Source organism: Phascolarctos cinereus, unplaced genomic scaffold (assembly GCF_003287225.1).
Source record: "Phascolarctos cinereus isolate Bilbo 61053 unplaced genomic scaffold, phaCin_HiC Scaffold_5;HRSCAF=322, whole genome shotgun sequence".
Taxonomy (NCBI): Eukaryota; Metazoa; Chordata; class Mammalia; order Diprotodontia; family Phascolarctidae; genus Phascolarctos; species Phascolarctos cinereus.
Genome location: NW_027555958.1, coordinates 467,606,763 through 467,617,919, shown reverse-complemented (window position 1 = coordinate 467,617,919; position 11,157 = coordinate 467,606,763). Strand labels below are relative to the sequence as shown.

Below are 11,157 nucleotides of genomic sequence, written 5' to 3'. Positions count from 1 at the left end.
AACAGCCATTTATTAAGTGTCTACTGTGGGCCAGACACTGGTCTAAACACTGAGGACACAAAGAAAGCATCTTTTAAGTACTTATTACATTCCAGACACTGCTCTAGGCATCAGGGGCAAAAATGAAACATTCCTTGCCCTCAGGAAGTTTACATTCTACTGAAGGTCTGAAAAGTTACAAGCTAAAAACTATGATATATAATATTTTCCAAGCACACAAGCAAGTAATTAGAATAGACAGTTCTACTTGCTTAGGCCATTAGATGGGTACAGATGGCAGCTAGGTGGTGCAGTAGATAGAGCTGGGCTTGAATTCAAATCCAACTGTAGGCACTCACTAGCTGTGTGACCCATGACAAATTACTTAATCTCTGTCTGACCCAGGTTCCTTATCTGTAAAATGGGGATAATAACAGTACCTACCTCCCAGGATTGTTGTGAGGATCAAATGAGAACAGGGTTGCATGATGCTTAGCACTGTTTGGCACATAGTAGGTGCTTAATAAATGCTTCTTCCTCCCCCTTCCCCTTACAGAGGAAGATAGTATAATGTCAGATCTTGACTTAGGGGAAAGGTTGTTAGAAGTTAGGGGCATTAGGGGCAGGCTTCCAGGAAGAGGCACCATTTGACTTTGGTTTTAAAGGTTGGGTAGAAAATTAATAGGCCTAGAGAGGGGAAGAGGGAAAATTCCATGTAGAGTAAATAACTTGGGCCAAAGAATGGAGGGGGGCAGTCATAGGTGCATTCAGGGCCCAAAGGTGGTCCAGTGTGGCTGGAACACAGTGTATGGATGGCAGGGGAAGCTGGAGAGTTAGGGGGGCATCAGGTTGTAAACAGTCTTGCATGTCACAATCAATTCAATTGAGGAAGCATCTATTAAGCCCCATGGTGTGCAGGCATTGTAGATACAGAAACAGGGCCTGTCCTCAGAAGACCCACATTCTATTGGATGTTGCGCCAAAGACTTTTCCTTACCTGAGAAACAACAGGACTCATTCTTTCCCTCAAAACCTTCCCTCTTCTTCACTTGGCCATTCCTCCACCCTCCCAGCCACCCAAGTCCTAAACATGCATCAGTCTTGTCTCCTCACTCACACTCAACCCACATAGTCAATCCTTTGCCAGATCTTATAATTTCTAATTTCACAACATCTCTTGTCTACACCCTCTTCTCTGCCTCAGAGAACCCCCTAGACACAGCCACCAGGACCTTCTAACTCATCTTCCTGGCTTGGGTTTTGCTTCCCTGAAGAGGCCAGCAACGTCAGCTATGTGAATCTCTTGTGTTTACAGGATCAAATATAAAATCATTTGTTTGGGATTTAAAGCATCCCACCACCTGGCCTTCCCTACCTTTCTGGTCTTCTGAAGTTCTGCTTCCCTCCACACACTCTTCTGATTCAGCTCCCATCTCTTGATCTTTGAACCCACTACCTATTCTATATTCCTGGAATTCTCTGGCTCCCAACCTCTGATCCCAACTAAACTCCTTGAGGGCAGGGACTGTCTTTTGCCTCTTTTTAAATCCCCAGTGCTTAGCACAGTGCCTGGCATACAGTAGGTGCCTAATAAATGTTTATTGATTAAATTATTGGTTCTTAGAATGCCAAGCTAAAGAGCTATCCTCTGAAGGATGCCTTTTGTGGAGCCTGCTGCTGATTCCCTCCTTTGTGAAATTATCTTTAATCTACTTTATATTTTATATGCATGGATTTATGCATATGTTGTATCCCCCATGAGAATGTAAATTCTTGGGGGGCGGAGCCAAGATGGCAGAGTAAAAGCAGTGACTTGCTTGAGCTCTCTCCCAAATCACTCCAAATATCTGTAAAAAGTGGCTCTAAACAAATTCTAAAGCAGCAGAACCCACAAAAAGATAAAGTGAAACAAATTTCCAGCCCAAAACAACCTGGATGGTTGATCAGAAAGGCATATTGCGCTGGGTGGGGAGAGGAGCGCAATTCAGCATGGTCACGCAGGCCTCAGTGAACCTGGAGCAGGCCTCAGAAGACTGAATTGCAGGCAGCTGTGGCAGATTCCAGACTTCTCAACCCATGAACACCAAAGCCTCCAAGAAAAATATGAATCTGTCCCAGGCCTTGGAAGAGCTCAAAAGGGATTTTGAGAAGCAAGTAAGAGAAGTAGAGGAAAAACTGGGAAGAGAAATGAGAGTGATGCAAGAAAATCATGAAAAACAAGTCAACAGCTTGCTAAAGGAGACCCAAAAAAATACTGAAGAAAATAACACCTTAAAAAATAGCCTAACCCAAATGGAAAAAGAGGTCCAAAAAGCCAATGAGGACAAGAATGACTTAAAAAGCAAAATTGGCCAAATAGAAAAGGAAGTACAAAAGCTCACTGAAGAAAATACTTCCTTAAAAATTAAAATGGAGCAATTGGAAGCTAGTGACTTTATGAGAAATCAAGACACTGTAAAACAAATCCAAAAGAATGAAAAAATAGAATACAATGTAAATATCTCATTGGAAAAACAACTGACCTGGAAAATAAATCCTGGAGAGAGAATTTAAAAATATTGGACTATCTGAAAGCCATGATCAAAAAAAAGAGCCTAGATATCATCTTTCAAGAAATCACCAAGGAAAACTGCCCTGATATTTTAGAACCAGAGAGCAAAATAGAAATTGAAAAAATCCACCGATCACCTCCTGAAAGAGATCCCCAAAGGAAAACTCCTAAGAATATTACAGCCAAATGCCAGAGTTCCCAGGTCAAGGAGAAAATATTGCAAGCAACCAGAAAGAAACAATTCAAGTATTGTGGAAACACAATCAGGATAACACAAGATTTAGCAGCTTCTACATTAAGGGAGCAGAGGGCTTGGAATAGAATATTCCAGAGGGCAAAGGAGATAGGATTACAACCAAGAGTCACCTACCCAGCAAAACTGAGTATAATCCTTCAGGGGAAAAAATGGATATTCAGTGAAATAGAGGACTTTTAAGCATTCTTGATGAAAAGACCAGAGCTGAATAGAAAATTTGACTTTCAGATACAAGACTCAATTGAAACATGAAGAGGTAAACAAGAAAGAGAAATCATAAGAGAATTATTAAGGTTGAACTGTTTACATTCTGCATGGAAAGATATTTGTAACTCATGAGTCCTTTGTCAGCATTAGGGTAGTTGGAGCGGAAAAAAATTATATGTATGTATGTATAGATAGACAGACAGACAGACAGACAGACAGACAGACAGATAGATAGATAGATAGATACATACATACAGATAAATAGAGATAGATATAGATAAATAGAGGCACAGAGTGAGTTGAAGATGAAGGGGTGATATCTGGAGAATAAAATTAAGGGGTGAGAGAGGATTGTACTGGGAGAAGGAGAAAGGGAGAGGTAGAATAGGGTAAATCATCTCACATAAAACAGACAAGAAAAGGCTCTCACAGTGAAGGGGAAGTGGGGGGAAGGTAAGAGGGAATGAGTGAATCTTAGAGTCATCAGATTTGGCTGAAGGAGGGAATAACACACACACTCAACTGGGTATGGAAATCTGTCTTACCCTACAGGAAAATAGGGGGGGAAGGGGACAAGAGAGCAGGAGGATGATAGAGGGGAGGGCAGATTGGGGAGGGGGTAATCAGAGGCAAACACTTCAAAGGAGGGACAGGGTTAAAAGAGAATAGAATGAATGGAGGGCGTGATAGGGTGAAGGGAAATATACTTAGTTTTTCACAACGTGACTACTATGGAAGTGTTTTGCGTGACTACACATGCATAACCTGCATCAAATTGCTTGCCTTCTCAATGAGGGTAGGTGGGGAGGGAGAAAGGGAGAAAATTTGGAGCCCAAAGTTTTAAAAACAAATGTTAAAAAAATTGTTTTCACATCCAACTGGAAAAGAAGATATACAGGCAATGAAGTATAGAAATCTATCTTGCCCTACAGGAAAACTGAGGTGGAAGGGGATAAGGAGGGGGTAGAGATAGAAGGAAGGACAGATTTGGGGAAGGGGTATTCAGAATGCATGCCATCTTGGGGTGGGGGGAGGGATGAGATGGGGAAAAAATTTGGAACTCAAAATTTTGTGGAAATGAATGTTGAAAACTAAAATAAATAAATTAAAACATGAACCTTTAAAAAAAAAGACTGTAAATTCTTGCAAGGCAGGGTTTTTTTTCTTTGATCCTCAGCATTTAGCATGTTGCCTGGCACGTAGTATGAAATAATAAATGGTTGTTGATTGACTGATAGAGCTGCAACTTGTCTTGTGCACATTGAGAAAGTCTTCACAAATTGCCAAAGGAAAAAAGACATAAAAATTAGCTTCAAATAAACATTTAAAGAGGAACAGATTTGGGGAAATGGGGGAGACAGAACTAATGGAATATGATAGGCAGAAGGCAGAGCTCACCCGGGCTGCAGAAACCAGAGGAAGGCACTTCTGCTTAAGCTAACCATTTCCATGAACTCAGCAGTAAGCTCAGCTGTCCTGATGCTGCTGAAGGTCTACGGGTGGACTGAGCACCTTCTACACTTCAGTGCCATGGGGTAAAGCCCTTGTTGCCTCACTCTGGTTATGGGCAATTACATGACAAGATCTAGGCCTAAGAAAACTGATTCTGGCTTTGTTTTGATTGGGTAGATTTAGGAGCTGAAGGAAGGCAATGAAACCCTGGTCGGAGGCTAGGACAATAGTTAAAATGAATGGTAATGGGAGCTTGTAGGGAGGGGGAAGGTTTGGGGGAGGGAAGATGTGGCAAGGCAATAGAGAACTGGAAGCATAGATAAAGCTCCTGTTATCTCTACAGTCACAGACAGGTTTTCCACTTAGATAGAAAGGCATTATATGTGTGTATGTTTAAATTTGCTTCCATATAAATTGGATTATCATTGCTTTTCATTTCTTCTCCAAGAAACAAGAAGATAGAGTAGATTGAACACCAAAATCCTACCTCAGACATTTCCTAGCTGGGTGACCCTGGGAAAGTCACTTCAGCTCGGTCTGCCTCAGTTTCCTCATGTGTCAAGTAGGGATAAGAATACTATCTACCTCTCACAAGGTTGGTTGTAAGGGTCAAATAAGATAGCGTACAAAGTGCTTAGCAAACCTTAAAGCATAATATAAATGCTAACCATTATTATTATTGTTATTAATTTATTTATTCTTTGAATCATTGCCGGCAGAGGATTGGATAAAAACCAGATAGGAAAGCCTTTGGAATTGTATGTAAAGTGCTTTGCAAGCCTTAAATATTAGTAAGTGCTAGTTATTACCATCTTGAGACTTCCATATTTATCAACTGTTGGGAGCTAGAGAAAGCCAGTCACTGTTGGAGGACAGAATCAAAGGATTTTAGATTTCATCTGGGGAAGGACCTTCTTCTGCACTTGGGCAGAGGCCCAGCAAGAAGCTTACCCAAAGCGAGAGTTTTGTGAGAGGTTCTCTCCCTCCAAGGTCAAACCTCACCCCGTTGGCCTCAAGCGCTGATGATAGGATCATGGCTCTGGATCTGGAAGGGGTCCCTCCTGCCATCTGGTCCAATCTCCTCACTACACAGATGGAAGAAATGGAGGCTCAGAGGATCCGTAGGTCATCGGTCATAGATCTAACCCTAGAAGGGACCTCAGAGAACATCAGGTCTTGATGTCGTGCCAGGCACTGTAGTTACAAAGACAAATGCCAAACAAGCCCTCCCTCAGAAGACCGACATTCTACTGGAGGTCAGACCAAAGACTTTTCCCTTGACCCGAGAAACTAGCAGTACTCATTCTTTCCCCAAAACCTTCCTTCTTCTTCACTTGGCCATCCGAAGTCCTGAACATGAGTCAGCCTTGTCTCCTCACTCACGCTCAACCCACGTAGTCAGTCCTTTGCCGGATCTTGTCTTTTCTGATTTCACAACCTTGAATGTTAATAAATGCTAGTTATTATTATTTTGAGACCTTCCCTTCACTTTACAAAGCAGAAACTGAGGGACAGAGAAGGAAGTGATTGTCCGAGGTCTCAGAGGCAGTCAGCGCACACTCATCAAGTCCAAGCAACATGGCAGGCACTGTGCTGCGGCAGACACTTCATATGTACTTATTAAGTCATCTACTATGTGCCCAGAATTGTAAACTAAAGAACAATTTGACTGCAAAACAAGACAATCAAAACAAACAAAAAGTCCCTACAGAGTTCTCTTGCTGCCAAGGAGGAAAGTTGGATCTCCTAGCACTCCCTAACTTCTTTTTGGATTCTCACCGTATCCCATTTGGCATTCTGTTTGTCTCCTTAACCCTGCAGTGTAAGCACCCGGAGGGAAAGGGACAAATCTTATTTAGAGCTCCCTCAGAGCCTAGCACATAGTAGGTAGTTTATCATATTTGTTGAATGAACATATAAATGAAAAATGAATGCTCACATGGCATATTAGAAAGACAGCTAGACATGGAATCTTGAGAATGAGTTTGAATTCCGGCTCTTCCATTTAATCAGAAGGGAAGGGATCTTCTTGACCTTGGTCCAGTTGCTTTCCTTACATGAGGGTTTCCTTCCCTGTAAACTGAGGGGGTTGGGCTCGATGACATCACACTTCTCTTACAGTTTTATGATTCTGTGTAACACCCACAGAGTCCTTCCTGAGAAATGAATTATATACCTTTACATTAATGAGTTGACTGCCCTCCAATCCAAGGGGCAGGGATCTTTAACCATTCCTGAATCGGGGCCCAGCACTCCCCTGAAACCCTCCATTATCCCAAGTACGAAATGTGAGAACAACCTGGCATAGCGGGATGTGACGGCTCAGGTAAGAACCACACCTCATCTCTGGCCCGCAGGTACACCCCATGCGAAACAGGAAGTGTGTGTGGGAGGCTTCTGCTGTCCCCTCGGGGATCATCTCCGCTTGCGGTGGCCAATGTTCCAACAGAGGCAGGGCCTAGGAGAGGTTTCTTGAACATGAGAAAACAGATGGCTTGAAGCATTGAGAAATAGGAAATACCTGGTGAATAGAGCACACAGCCCCCTCAGTTCAGCTGAAGCCACGAACCTTCCCATAAACTAACTGGTGAAGAGAAGAGAGTCACTGGGAAATCTTGAAAGGTGCTGCTGTATCAGAAGGCATTTTTGTATGTTTGTTTTTTTCCTGGGGGTTTGGGAGCAAATCTATTGCAGGTAGTGGGGCATTCTGGGAGGAGTTAGCCTGCCTTTTTATCATTCATAACACCAGAGTCAGAGCACAGAAGGCAGGAGTTTTAAAGGACCTCGTACATGAATGAGTCCAGCTCATTCAGGAAGAAATCTCCCCTAGAACATGCCAGACAAGGGGTTGTCGATTCTCTGCTTGCTTTGGGCAGTGGGAGAAGAATCTATTAAGGCAGACTGCCTTCTGCCAAGGTCCCCAGAGGAACAAGCTAATGTCAATGGGCCACACACCCAGGTAGCACGGCTGCCCCACCTCTGTCAACTCCATTTAGCATCAGTTAAGTAGGAAGTGGACAGTGAATGCCAGGAATGGTCTAGAGTTGGGGGTTGGTGAATTGTGAGCAATGATAAGATGAGAAGATTCAGGATTGAGCACAGAGCCCAGCCTACCCTCCTGGTCTTGTGGCCTCTCCCTCTGGTTGGCTGGTTTCTCCTAGAATCTCCATTTTAAAGGGGAGGCTCAGGCTAACCATGCCTGCATCACTTCTTTCCCATGGACCCCCCTTTCAGCTCTCTCTTGTGTGTTGTCTTCTCTCTGTAGCATGTGAAGTAAGCTCCTCCAGGGGAGGGTCTGTCTTTCTGTCTTCTTGTATTTGTATTCCCAGAACTCAGCATTGATTTGACTTGATAGAATCACAAAATTTGATTTGGAAAGGACCTCAGAGGCCCTGTGGTCCCACCCATATAAGAACAGAATTCCCACTCTGATGAGTGAAAATGTGACTTGCCTAGGGTCATACAGCTAGTAAGTGTTTGAAGCTGGATTGGAACTCACGTTTTCCTGACATCAAGTCCAGTGGTCTGTCCACTAAGACATCTACCTGCCTGTTGAATAGGAATGGAAAACAAATACAAGGCAGCCTCAGGAGGTCAAACAGAATGATTCTAATCCTGATCCTATTTGAAAGCTCATTAATCCAGAGCTGGAAGGGACCTCCTTTTACAGATGGGGAAACTGAGGCCCAAAGGGCTAAAGTGACGTGCCCTTGGTCACACAATCCTAGAGATGCGATTCTTACTCAGATCTTTAGTGGCACCAAGTCCTTTACATCTATTATTATTATTATTATCTCACAAACAGCTGATGAACCCTTTATGGACACTGTGCTCAAAGTCAGCTGGGACTGGTTGAAATTGAGGGATGAGTTTGCTTGGGTCTTTGTGCCAGGAACAAAGGACAGGTTGGGTTGTGCTATCATGTGTCCTGACCCTTTCCCTGTCTGCCCCCTGAAGGGGCTGAACAGTCAGCTTCTGCTGTCACAAGGAGAGAAGAACAAAGTGTATTTGACACAAAGGTTTCCTTTCTCATTGCACTTCAGAACATCTTGACCTCCCAGAAGAACTGGCCAGCAATTTGAAGCCAAAACAAGCCTTATTTGGTCCTGGTGATTCCAGCCCACGCTCTCATCCCTCAATATTTCCTGACTGGTACAGAAGGACATACATTTTAGGACATGGAAAATGGCTGAATCACAAAATCTCAGTGTTGGAATCAATCAATCCACAAACATTTATGAAGTGGCTATTATGTGATGGGCTCTGTGCTCAACACTGGGTATTCAGGGAAAGAATGAAAGAGTCCCTCCCTCAAATAGATCCATTCTAAAGGGGGAAATAACAAGGAGAGAAAGATGGATGGATAGATAAATAGACAGATAGATACATATATAGATAGATACCTAGATGAATAGATAGATAGATAGATAGATAGATAGATAGATAGATAGATAGATAGATGGATGGATGGATAGACAGACAGATACATGGATACATAGATGGACAGATGGATAGACAGATACATAGATGACTAGCTAGGCAGACAGATAGATACATAGATGGATAGATAGCTGATAGATAGATAGAAGACAGATTCATAGATGGATAGAGGGGTAGACAGATGTGATATGCATATAGACAGGTAAATGAAAGTGAGATATAGATAGGTGGATGATTGATAGATGACAGATGATAGAGATAAATGATTAAAAGATGATAGATAGATGATTGATTGATAAATGCCAAATGATAGATATATATGAAAAGATGGATGATTGATATATGCCAGATGATAAAAAGTAGATAGATGACAGAGCATTTATTATGCACTTACTATGTGTCAGATACTGTGCTACGATCACACATGCAATATAATTCATTGTGTAATATAAACAATACACATACACATGCATAATATATAAATATGTACAATATAAAAATGAAGCGAATGATTACAAATACACACAAAGTAGTTCAAGACAAGGTGGCTGGGGGAGGAGGCCACTGGCATTTGGGCAGATTAAGCAAGGCTTCATGAGGAAGTTGGTGTTGGAGCTGCCTCTCAAAGGAGGACAGAAACTCTCTGGGGCGGAAATGAGAAGAGCTCTCACTTCAGGCACGGGTGGGGGACGGCCAACACAAAAGCACAGAGATGGGAGATTGTATGTGGCAGAGGGGCCAGTTTGACTGGATGTAGCATGTAGGAGGAGGGGTTAATGTTCTTCAAGGCTGGAAAGACAGATTGAGGCTGGGTTGTGAAGGCTTTGAAAGCTAGACAGAGAAGTTTACTTGTGGTTCTAGGGGCAATGGGGAGACCCTGGAGTTCATTGAGTAGGGGAGACTTATGATCAGATCCATACTTAAGGAAACCCCTCTGTGTAGGCTGGACTCAAATGGGGAGAAACTTGAGGCAGTGAGACTAATTAGGAAACTGTTGAAGGAACCTAGAGGAGCAGTGAGGAGGGCCTGACTTGAGGTGGCAGCTGTGCAGATGAGATAAGGGGTCACATGCAAGAGAGGCTGAGAAGGGAGAAATAGCAAGATATGGACATGTGGGGTGAGAGAGCATGCAGAGTCTAGGTCAGTGCAAAAGGAGACTGGCAGGATGGTGGGGCTTTCCATAGGAGGAGGGAAAGAATAATGAGCTTGGTTTGAGATGCATTAAGTTTAAGGTGTTTCTGGGACATCCATTCTGAAATATCCAATAGACGATGGGTGATGGGGGACTGAAACTGAAGGGGAGACTGGTTGGATATCCATATCTGAGAGTATCTGCATAGAGATGATACTAAGTTCATAGGAGCTGATGAGGTTACAGAGAGAGAGAGTAGAGAGAAAGAAGGAAAGAGAGAGTAGGCCAGAACTTTGGGGAATACCTGTAGTTATGGGGACTGAGGGGGATAATGAGCCAGCAAGGGAGACCAGGAAGGATGAATTGCACAGGGAGAAGATCCAGGAAGGGGGAATCTCACAAAAAACCCAGAGAGCAGAGAACATCTAAGAAAAAAGGGTGATCAGTTACGTCAAATGCATCAGGTCGGCCCAGAAGGACGCAAGCAGTAGGTCTAAGAAAAGACTATCAGATTTGATAATTAAGCAATCTTTGGTAACTTTCAAGAAGGTTGTTTCTGTTGAATGATGTGGTCAGAAGCCAGATGCAGTAAGTACTAAGACCAGAAGTGGAGGTGATGAGTGAAGATATCTTTTTCAGGGTATTTGGCTGAGAGAGGAGAGATATCTAACAATAATTGGAGGGTATGATAAGCTCTGGTGAAAGTTTATATATTATGTAAAGAGAGAAGGATTCTAGATTTGGAAGGAGGAATGATATGGATACAATCTGCTGGAGAGGATAGGATTAAATGTACTATGGAGAGATTGGCCTTAGCCACATTGTCAGTGGCCTCAGTTTCCTTGCCTGTAAAATGTGGATAATAATAGTATATACATCTCAAGGTTGCTTTGAGGACCAAATGATTAATAATTATAAATCACTTAGCATATTACCTGGCACTAATAAGCTCTATATAAATGTTAGCTATTATTATATATAAGGTATTTAAATCTTTATGCATATGTGTGATATTGGCCAATACATGACTATACAAATGTCAGTTATAATTGTCGCTATCCCTTATCATTGTTACCATTTTTAGTCATTTGTGTTGGTAGGTCACTAATGTTGAGATGCCCAGCTTTTGACCTCATATCA

General features: G+C 42.6%; 1 long non-coding RNA gene across 1 annotated transcript; it reads right to left on the bottom strand.

Annotated features, from left to right (window-relative positions):
• Nucleotides 1-5,115: 5,115 nt before the first annotated feature.
• Nucleotides 5,116-10,939, bottom strand: LOC110212984 (uncharacterized). Its single transcript, XR_002325835.2, has 3 exons — nucleotides 6,745-10,939; nucleotides 6,385-6,601; nucleotides 5,116-5,883 (listed from the first exon to the last, which is right to left on the bottom strand). It is a non-coding gene; the product is annotated as an uncharacterized LOC110212984 (long non-coding RNA).
• Between the last annotated feature and the right edge of the window lie 218 nt (nucleotides 10,940-11,157).